The following is a 12,309-nucleotide window of genomic DNA, read 5'->3' as shown; positions in this document are numbered from 1 at the left end:
TTTATTCCCCATTTTTGCATTGTATTTTTACCTATCTTAAAATTGTTTTTGAGCTTGGTGTATAATACAAAAAAGTTCTGTTTTTAGGCCCTCTAAATAGTTTATTTAGGGTGTTTTGTTTTTTGAGGTTGTTTGACCCCTCCTAAGCCTTGTAAGGCTCCATTTTGTGCTATTTTGTGTAAGCTCCGAGACCTTGGTGTTTGCGCCTCCCCACCACTGAAATCTTGAGGGATTTCAGAGGTGAGGATGGTGCCTTGAGGTCCCAAGAAGGAGAGGGCCACCCCCTCTCCTTGTTGTCCTTGAAATGGACCATTTTTGGCTTCTTAAGGGAGCACCTAGCTAAGCCTCATGTTGACCATGCCTTGGCTATTTTTTGTGCTTATTATGTCATAATATACCTCTGTTTTTTGTTGGTTTTGGTACACCATGCATGCTTAGAATACCTACCTTGTAATGCCACTTTGTTGCCTTAACATGCCTTAAGTGGTAAACCCTTGTTCTAGCATGTTTTAGGCTTAGCTTTGTGAAGCTTTTGCACTTATTTTGCCATGTTTGAGGTCTATCCATAGTTGTTTGGGTCGGCCATGGCATGCATTGTATAGCCCCTTTGCATTTTTGGCTTGTTGGCCTTAAGTATGTGAGGGTATAGCATGCTTTACTTGCTTTGTTTTATTAGGTTGACACCATTTGTAGCCTCATTTTAGTCCCTTTGACATGCTTGTATGCTTGCCTTGGATGTCTCTTTGATGCCTTATGAGCTTGTGCCATATGCTCCATGTTTTGGTCATTGTACATGCCTTTGAATTTGAGCCACTTAGATGCCATCTAAGAGTCCCCTTTGCATGGTCTAGGTCTGCCTTGGACCTGTTTTAAGCCCTCTTGGCCTTGTGAGGCTTGGTTGGCTTAGCCATGGTTTAAGTCCCTTTGACTTGCTTCAAGAACTTGGGCCATTTATTGCATGCTTTGTCTATTTTGTTTGCTTGGTTTGACACCATCTTAACATGATTTTCAATGCTTACCTTGCATGCCATTAGTCCACATTATGCCTCTTTCAAATGTGCTTGAGAGTTGCCCCATTTGCGCCTAAGTGTTGGCCCTTTAACATGTGCATGTGTGTATGTGTATTTAGTCCTTTATTTTGGTCAATTTGACCACTGTTTTGGGCCTTATTAGAGCTGCCCAGATCATGTTTAAGTCCATTATTTGTTTGCTTGCATCCTTACCTTGCATGTTTGTTTGCATGCTTGCATGTGCATCTCGCATTCCCATGTTGCATCCTTAGCTTGCATGCCTCGGTTGCATTGCATCTAGCATGCATGTCTTGTTCCTCGATCTAGTGATAGGAATTGGGCTTTGGTTTGTTGGTTTGTTGGTTTGTATTGCATTTGACATCAAAATGTGCACACTTGGTCCCTTGGGCCATCACGCATGGAAATGCGCGATTGATGGTCCGAGAACCAAGGAGCATGTTCCTTTGAGTCATTAACATGATAAAGGACATGATTGGTGCATATATGGCTTGAATTGCATTGCCATGTTCTGCCTTGCCCTCTGTTGCTGTCAAATGCAGATTCTGCAGGAACTTTCTGCCGACCGGCAGTTCTAAGTGCCGACCGGCAATCTTTCCATGGCCGATGGATGCATTCACAGCCGGTGATCACATGCCACTGCCGGTGGCCATTCTATTCAGCCGGTGGTGTCTCCCAATGTCTAGGGAAGCAATCCTGAGACTTTGGCAGTCTTCAGAGGAGCATAGCATGGAAAACAGAGGCAACCTATGCATGGCAGTACACTTCCGAGCAAGACCCGAGCACGCGTGCACCGAACTCTCTTCCCGAGGCGGTTTACTATTTTTCCTAGCTTAGTTAGTTTGTTAACTAATTAGGTGATTTGTAATAATTAATTAGCTAGGTTAGTTAATTCGTTATTTAATCTGTATTATTCTTTTGGGTCCCTCCGAGCGAGGGTAAATTTGTAATAAGTGTGGGTGAGTGTGTGTATGTCTTCCAACCCCCACTTCTTTCTTCCCTTTTATTTACCTGCTTATGATGGTAGATTAGGTCATGTTTAAATTAGCATACCGTATGCTATGCATGCGTGCATTCATACATTTGTCTTGCATGCACCGGGCTCGGTACATCATGCTAACTGCATTTGTACTTCGATTCCAAATTGAATACGTGATTAGTTGTAGCATTTCACATGACATTATAGATTAGCCGAGCCTATCTTAACCGCATTCTGTATGTGTTACATTAGCCACTTTAACATGAACTAGGATCATGCATGTTTGCTAACTAGTTTATTGTTTTGGCACGGAGTACGATGTAAGTATTTATGTTTTAGCATCCTCGCATGTGTGTGAATGCTATCATGACAACATGTTTACCATGTGGCTAGATGCTTATATGATAAACTGTTTGAATGCTTGTGGGTGAAGGTTGGATTGTCTGAGTTGGAAACACTCGTTGAAATCCGTGTTTTAGCCTACTTGCGAGTAGCAAATTCCAAAGCATTTTTCCAAGACAAACGGATACGCAATGCTTATTTCCAAGTTAGGCAATCTAGTCTATACTTGTTTGCCGTGCGCATAACATAGTAATGCTAGGCTAATAATTGATTTAAGAACACATAACGTTTTCAAAAATGGATATCACGGTTAGTAGAGGCCGATCTTCGGATCGGGCGAGAGGGGGTGCTCATAGCTGACCTTCCCCAATCGTACCCTAGCTCCCGAGCCGAGGTAACTCTGGTGATGACGGACATGTGGCCTTCGGCACCGAGTCAGGGTTTCCTAAATTCCCCCATAAAAAAATATTTAGGTGGCGACTCTGTATCTGGCAAAGCAGTCCATGTTTGGCATTTCTTTTCTAAAAATCTGTTTTCTCAAAACGATTTGCCGGATTTGGACTCTTTGGTTCAAGATTAAGAACCGTGACACAAAATCGAGTCCGAACTGTAGCAGCGAGGCCCCCCTCGCGGCGCGCGTCTACACCATTATGGTAAAAACCACTTCCCACGAGCTCTAGGTGTTCAAACCCGATTAGCTCTGATACCAAGTTGTCACTCCCCAATATTTAATCACTTGGAAACATTACCAAAAACCAGTAATTTAGGTCCATTTTTTTTATTTTTTTTTATTTTTTTACAAATATCTATTACCATTGAGTAATAGAAACATAATAGTACATGTTCTCTCTCATGATGAATACAATAATAATAATAATACATGCCAAGCTCCCACTATGGAGTTACAAATAAATAATTACAAACATCAATGTACAAAATTCATTCTTGCACATCTACTATGAAATTACACATAACAGACACGTGAACTTCTTAATCCTCCAACCAATCAATTTGAATTCTCTTCCTATAAGAAAAATGAAACAACAAGGGGTGAGCACAATTGCCTAGTAGGAATCTCATAGTTCAAAATCAATAACCATCTTATAGATACAAATGATCATGCATGCAGGGTGATACCATATAGTAAAGTGACGTTTTTGTAATTTTCAAAATATCATACGTAGAGTACCTTTTTCTCAAAAGGTATTTGAACATTTAAGGAAAACCTTCAACCACAATAATTATCCCTTATTATCAGAAAGCCATAAATCCTCTTCTTCTTTTTTTTGTATTATTTTTTTTTGTATTATTATTATTATTATTATTATTATTATTATTATTATTATTATTATTATTATTATTTTGTAAACAAACATGCTTAAGAAACAACATCATTTTAAATTTATTAACCAATTCCAAAATATTCCTCATTTAGTTTCCATCTTAACATTCCTCCTTTTTTATTTCCATTTTTCTTTTTTAATAATTACATTAATTATAACACCATAACCTCAAGTTCAAGTTCCCTTAATACTCAAAATAGACCTCACACACTCCATTCCCACCAGTTTATTCATATTTGTTGTAACTCCTTAATGTAGAAATCCAAATATCCTCAATATTCGATAACAATTACATCACATCTACATTTGCATTATCAATTATAATCCAACATATTACAACTACATCACATCCACATTTGCATTATCAATTAGAGTTCAAACATAACACAAGAATAACAAACCCTTTTTAACACAACGTTTCAATTATTTACAAAACAAAACTCATAATTTTCCCTTATAGTCACAAGCAATCCAGTGAGTCTATCATCACCAGCCTCTAATCCAATTGCCATCTCATTTTCCATTCTTTCAAATAATGTCATATTAAACACCGAATCCATTAACAAGTCATCTCCGTGAGTCACACGCTTTACCGGTCACAAGCCGAAAGGAAGGTGGAACCTCACGATTTACCGGTCACGAGCCGGAAGGAACGCGGAACCTCTGCATATCCCAACATACCACACGCTTTACCCAGCGCTACTTCGGACGGAAGGCGGAACCTATTTCAAGCACCATGCTTTGCCGGCTCAAAATATGGCGGGAAATGGACCTCGTAACAACATTACATTCCTTAAATTTTATCAAGTCATCTGTCATTGTGATTAGTGGGCAAAGACAACACATCATCCATTATTCTTGTAACACATTAGTTCAAAACGCATCCACTATAAGTTAAAATTCTACTTACCTAACAAGTACACATTATGTTCGACCACCTTTTTCTATTACCCACCAAGTCATTCACGTGTTCATAATTCTTGGGTTCAAACTATTTCTTTACTCTTCCATATTATTGTCAAGTCTTCCAAAAAAAATTTCACAACACATCAATTATCAATTACTATGTGAGGCTATAAATTAAATCTCTAGCATTAATTTCTTTGATACAATTCCTTCACGTAACACTGTAATATTTCACAATCTCCCATTTATTGTTACTCACACTCATCTTAAACCAACCTCGACTTAACACCATTTAACATAACTCAATGCAATTCAACATAATACAATAAGATTCTTAAATATTCACTTCATCATTTTATCATAATTCTCGCATCATCCTTTCCATTAGTAATTTCTTTTCCCCAAGTTTGGTTTCATATTATAACATAGTTTAAAATATCAACATTGAGGGGCTCAATCGTAATTTTACATAAGTTTTCAAACTCCTTAAAATTTCAATTAAACTTGTACATGGGTAATTTAACACCTAAATTTAATGACTCTACTATCAATTGAAGCAAAACCATCATCTATCTTCATAAGCCAAACTAAGATTTTTAAGAGAAATTAAAGCTTTTCACAAAAACACATTTTATTTCAACCCTTCTATTACTTTTCACCCAAGCTCATGACCCAAGCACCAACCTAACAAATAAACCCAACTCGCTTCAAACCCTAACCCCCAATCTCATGATTAGTCACAATATGCACAAAAATAAAAACTTTTGTATTTATATAAAGAAAATACCACAAATCTATCTATAAATAAGGGTATTGAAAGAGAAATAGAAACCCCTACCTCTTGAAACCAAGAGATAACGACCCAAAAATCAATGGCAACGAAACCACGTACTAATCGGACCGAAATGAAGCCCTTAACAAGATCTACAATCTTTCTCAAATGACCAGGATGAGAAGATCACTCTAGGTGAGAAGATCTAAAGATCTAAGTGAAAAATTTTGAGTTTTAGAGAGAGAGAAGAGAACTCATGACCTTGAGGGGAGAGGAGAGGAAAGATAATGATAGAGAGAAGTGGTTAGGGTCTATTTATAGTAGTAGAAAAATAGCCCTCAGGTCAACAAAATAATAAGTCCAAAGCCCCCCAAAGGCAGGGCCCATTTGGACACACAAATCTGAAAATAAACACGCAAGGGTCGACCCCTGGTGTGGTGGTGTCGACCCTTCAGCAAGAAAAGACAATGCTAGCACTAGCAGCAAGCAAGGTGTTGACCCTTGGACAGGAAGGGTCGACCCTAAATTCCAGCAACTAATACCCAGATTCTGCAATATTCAAGGGTCGACCCTTCCCAAACTAGTGTCGACCCTTGTGGACAACAACAAGAGGCAGGTGTCGACACCACCAAGGTTGGTGTTGACCCTAAATTCCTACAACACTTCCAGAAACTTCACCAACAGGTAAGGGTCGATCCTTATGAAGGTTAGTGTCGACCCCATAATAGAATTTCTAAGTTCCTAAGGAACTTTTTGACAAGAACAAGCGCAAACAAACCAACCCAACGAGTTTAAATCGGATCATACTCCTCCAAAACCAACATTCAACAACTCCAAAGGCTCCCAAAAATGAAAATAAGGGAATTAAATACACTCTCCAATGGATTAAAGGATGCGGGTGTTACAGCTAGTACTGAAATTGCATTTGTTTCTACAAGGCGACATTCCAACAATTGTGGCAATACCCACTGTTGACATGCAGGGACACTAACTTGTTCACCTTCTCACAATGCCAATGTAGTTGCTAGATTAGCAAGTGCATCAGCCATGCGGTTTTCTTTCCTTGGAACATGTTCGAGCACCACCCCCTCAAATTTTTCAATGAGATGAGTTGCATACTGGAAATATGGGACTAAGTTGTCTTTCTTGACTTCATAATCCCCTCGAAGCTAATTAATTATTAACTTAGAATCCCCATAGACATCTAGATCAACAATTTTTAGCTCTGTTGCCATTTGTAAAACAATGATCAAGGCCTGGTACTCAGTAACATTGTTTGAGCAATTTTCGCCAAGAATAAATGAGTAAGGCAAAATGTGCTTCTGTGGTGAAACAAAAATGACACCTGCTCCTGCCCCTTCCTTCCTAGTAGCCCCATCAAAGAACATCATCCAAGGTTGTCAAACTTCTAAGAACAATACATCTTCGTTAGGGAAGTCCTCAGAAATTTCCCAATCAGCAAGGATGGGATGGTTGGCCAAGAAGTCTGCAAGGGCCTACCATTTTATCGCTTTTCTTGGCACATAAATTATCTCAAATTTATTAAAGATGCGAGACCATCTTGCTAAGCGTCCTGAGAGGATGGGCTTAGACATAACATACTTTATTGGGTCGGCTCTTGTAATGAGATGCACTGCATGGGCTTGGAAATAATGTCTCAAATTTTGAGAGGCAAAAACAAGCACCAAACACATTTTCTCAATGGGTGAGTACTTGAGTTCATTTTTAGTTAATCTGCGACTCAAGTAATAGAGTGCTCGCTCGTTATTTTCTTTGTTATTTTGGGCTAACATCGCTCCAAAAGACTCTTCTTAAGTCGCAATGTAAAGTATCAATGGTTTCCCCTGAATAGACGGTCCTAATATCAGTCAACTGAAAGGTTGACAATGGCCTGCCAAGTTTGCAATGAATCTGCAGATATATGCCAAGTGACCTTGGAGGCTTCTAAGTTCCTTCAGGTTTTTTGGTGGTGGCATCTTTTGTATAGCATCGATTTTGGATTGATCAACCTCAATGCCTCTATGTCGAACAATAAAGCCGAGGAATTTTCCAAACGTGACTCCAAATATGCATTTGAGTAGATTCATCTTTAAGTCATACTTTCTCAGCCGGTTGAAGGCTGCACAAAAGTCCTCTAGGTGATTTTCCCTTTTCTTAGTTTTGACCACCAAATCATTAACATAGCACTCAACAAATTTATGGAGCATGTCATCGAAGATCTTTTGCATGGCATGTTGATAGGTGGCACCGGCATTCTTGAGTCCGAAAGGCATCACTTTATAATAATAGATGCCTTTTGTGGTACGAAATGTAGTTAACTCTTCATCTTCAGGTACCAAACATATTTGGTCGTATCCTGAACACCCATCCATGAAAGACAACACCTCGTGTCTGGTAATGGCGTTTATCATTAATTCCATAATAAGAAGCGAAAAGTCATCCTTGGGACATGCTTCGTTCAAATTTCGAAAGTCAACACATATTCTAATCTGTCCATTCTTCTTGACTACCGAGACCATACTTGATATCCATGTCGAATATTTTACTTCGCGTATGAACCCAGCTTCGATCAATTTGTTGACTTTTTCTTCCACTTTAAGGATGCGCTCAGGTCTGATGTATCGATTAGTCTAATTTACTGGTCGCATACGCCTTTCGGAAAGGGTTTGAAAAGAAGGTGTAGACGTCCCCGAACATCTCGGGAGCGAAATCCCGTTTTGTTCATATGGGCTCACTACAGTTTGGACTCAAAAGTCACGGTCTTGTATCTAATCTCGCAGAGTGCAATGCAAGACCGATGAATCATCAAAGAGTCCAAATCTGGCAAATCGTTTTTGAAAATAGATTTTTTGAAAGAAGTGCCAAACATGGATTGCTTTGCCAGATACAGGGTCGCCACCTAAATGTTTTGTTTTGGAAAATTTAAGAAACCCTGACTCGTTTGCCTAAGGCCATGTGTCCGTCATCACCAAAGTTGCCTCGGCTTGGGAACTTGGGTAGGATTGGGGAAGGTCACTTCGTAAGCACCCCCGCTCGCTCGATCAAAGATCGGCCTCTACTAACCATGATATCTAGTTTTGAAAACATTATGCGCTCTTATTCCGGTTATTAGCCTAGATTTACTATGTGATGCGCATAGCATACAAGTATAGACTGGATCGCCTGAATTGGAAGAAAACATTTCATGTTTGTTTCGAAAAACGGTTTGCTACTCGCAAGTAGGCTAAAAAATGTAGATTTTGCCACCCTCGGGTGGGCTTAGAAAACATGATTTTGCCACTATCTAGTGGGCTTGAAACTCGTAGTTGATGCATTATTCCAATTCAGATAATCCAACCTTCACCCATAGGCATTCGGGCAGTTATATCATATAAGCATATAGCCTCATGGTAAACATGCTATCATGGCAACATTCACACGCATGCAAGATGCTAAAGCGTAAAAGCTTACCTAGTACTCCGAGCCAAAACAGAAACTATGTTAGAAATCCATGCATGATCCTAACTATACAGAAATGCCTAATGCAACACATGCAAAAATGCAACTACAATAGGCTCGACTATTCTAAAATGACATGTGAAATGCTACAGCTAACAAGTATTCAACTCGGAATTGAAATACAAATGTAGTTAGTATGATGCGCCGAGCCTGGTGCATGCAATACAGATGAATGATGCAAACATGCAAGCATAAGTATGCTAATTGAAACATGCCCTAATCTAACCATCATAAGCTAGTAAATAAAAGGGAGAAAGACGTGGGGTTGGAAGACATACATCACACGCACGCACACTTATTACAATTGTGCCCTCGCTCGGAGGGTCCGAATAAATAATATACAGTCCGAAAGTAATACAGTCCGAATGAATAACGAATTACAATTAATTATTACACAACCACTAACAAATTAACATATTAGCTAAGTAAGAAAATAAATTAAATGAATGTGACTGCCTTGGCTCTGTTTTGGATGATAATGGATGCATGCATGCTCGATGCGCTTTGTCAGTAAATTCCATCGTGATGCCTCGTCTCGCCTTTGTTTGCAGCTGATTTCAGAAACTTACACAAAGCTCCAGAAGGATGAAACTCTACCTTGGGAAAGCCACCGACCAGGTATTGGCTTGGAAAACCCTTGCCGCCCACCCCTTATGGTGGAAACCAAAAAAGGTGGTCGGCCTACCAGGAAGCTGGTCAGCCGACAACTTTCTGCCCTTGGACTCTGGTTTTTCTGCAACAAAGGCAAGAAGGAGAGAAAGCAAGGTATTTTCAACATATGTGTGCACGACCACTCCTCCCTATCCTTGCACAAGCTCTGGGGAGTGTGGCCCTCGGTCCTCAGGCCATCAACTACGCATCTCAATGCATGATGGTCGAGGAGTCGAATTGCACGTTTTACTGTGACATGAATGCACAAATACACACTTAAGGCCTAAACTCCATCATTGGAAATACGGAATGTTGGCGACCGAGAATCGAGGCACGTTTCGTCACTTGGAGTACGAAACGTCCCTCGTTTCCCATGCTTAGACTAAACCCTACTCCAAGCACAATGCAACAACCAATGCATGGTGCGTGCAAATGCGACTAGCATGCAATCCTAAGTGTAATGCAACCAAGTGATGGAAGCATGCAAGGGATAAAATGCAAACATGCACCTAGCATATACACTGCTAACACTACATGGCATGCGCAATGCTCATGAACTAAGGCATACTCAATGCGACTATCAACCTAGCATACACAATGCGAGGAATGACATATCATGGCATGCACAATGCTCCTAACAACCTAGCATACGCAATGCAAAGGCTAAACATGCAACAACATGAACTACATGGCATGCTCGATGCATGATGGACTTATACCAATGTGAGTGGACCTCAGCCACACTCACATCAGTGGCCATGTGATGAAAATGAGAGAATCGAAATGCATGCACACATGCACGAATGCCAAGGACCGTACCTAAGGTATGAAATACCACTCTACCAAAGCATGGCAAAGGATGAAAGATGGCATACAAACACGCAATTTACAGCTCTGAAATATGATGCTCAATAGTCCTGAATCATGCAAACATGACACATAATGCAAGCTAGGGGGCCCGGGTACCGAAACTAGTGAAGTGCGTTACACTAGAGGTACCCAAAGCAATGCACCAAAGGAAAAACCAACCCCAAACAGACCCTAGGCAGGTCTGAAACAGTGGAAAATTGGCCTAAAATGATGGCTCAACAAGCATGAAAATGAAGCTCATTCAATGGTCGGTAAACAAGGCATTCAAGCCCGACTCTCAAGCACACTTAAAGAGATCAAAACATGGCAATATGGCATTCATATAGGCTCTGAGATGTGATGTAAAATGGCCTCAAAACATGAACACACCTCAGCACATGCATGCAATAGACCTCAAATCTCAAAGTTAAGCATGGGTATTGAACTACAAGCATGCAAAACAAACATCATTCAATCACAAGACCCAAAAACTGAGCTAGGGCAGTCCAAAATAAGCACATTATCAGTTTATGACATGGCCAAAAAGTGCTAAAATCAAGGGCCCACAAAGCATGCAAAGAAAGCCAGTGAACCATGAGTTGTTCTACAACTATATGAAGCATATGAAAGCTCATTAAACCAGCCCAAAAAAGATGTATGCCATGCCAAAATATGCCCAAATAACCACTGAAACTCAGTCAATACATGCAAGAATGGTGAGCCCCTTTGGAAGGCCATGCAAGGGGTTACGCTACACCTATATGATGGGCACATAAAAGGTCAAAACCTCCTCTAGAAATGAGTTATGACAACCTTAAAACTCACCAAATAGGCCCTGGAATTGGTCTAGGAAGCATGCAAAGAAAGGTCCCTTTGAAAGGCCTTGAATAGGATTGCTCTACACATGCATCATAGACATAAAATATGGCAAAATGGGCTCCGGACAGAGCTAATGTAGACTATAAAACTCACAAAATAAGTCCTAGAATGTGACTTCACAACATGCAAAAGGAGCTCCTTTGGAAGGCCAACAAAGCTAGTAAAGAGAATGAGGGGTGAGAGGGTCACCCCTCTATGATTTTGGAGCTCAAAGACACATCAAAGCCACTGAAAATTCATTAGATTTCGGTGGCTAAGAGGCCAAAACAAGGCCAATGCAAATGCTCAAATGTATGGCTCAAAGCATAAGGAAATGAAGCATGCAAGGAAGAAGATGACCCCAAATAGAAAAGAGTCCTTAAACACACATGTTTAGAAGATCAAAATAAGACTTTTCCTAGTTTATGGAAAATATCGAAAATACTCACAAGTAGGGATACGATATGATGCAAAATAAGCCTACAAAGAGGGATAGAGCATACAAGGAGGTAGATGGTCTCAAACAGAAAAGTGTCCTTAATCAAACTCCAAGAGGAGATCAAAAGAAGACATTTTTTAGTTTATGACAAAGCCCAGAAATGCTTGCAAATAAGGCTAATCAATGGAGCAAAATAAGGCAAGAAAAGGGAAAATGGAGGCTTACCCTTGTAGTACAGCAAAGCAGCAGCTTCTTGACCAAGTTGGTGAACCTTCAACCTTTGAAAATCAGTCCCAAAGTGCTGGAATGGATGGTGGAGGTGGTAGGCTATGAGGTGTAGTGCAAATGGTGCAAGAAAATTAGGGTTTGGAGCTTGGAATAGTGAGTTATGGAGGGTGGAGTGTATATGCCTTAAAAAAATTTGTTGAACCCTTCAAATGGAAGAGGAGGGCCTCTCTTATAGACAAGAGAGGCCAAAGCTTCTCTTGGAAGCTTCAAATATCCTCTATACAGTGTATAGAGGATGGTCCAAATGCCTCCCAGCTGGCACAGCTGTGATGCATTCAGAGAGAGCAAAAAGTAGAAAGCTGGTCGGCCAGCTAAGGTGGCCGGCCGGCCACCCCCCGGGTCAGCCGACTAGGGGT

Source organism: Camellia sinensis, chromosome 1, assembly GCF_055761805.1.
Source record: "Camellia sinensis isolate YWXY chromosome 1, ASM5576180v1, whole genome shotgun sequence".
Taxonomy (NCBI): Eukaryota; Viridiplantae; Streptophyta; class Magnoliopsida; order Ericales; family Theaceae; genus Camellia; species Camellia sinensis.
The sequence above is the reverse complement of the archived record's forward strand: the minus strand, read 5'-3'. Positions refer to the sequence as shown.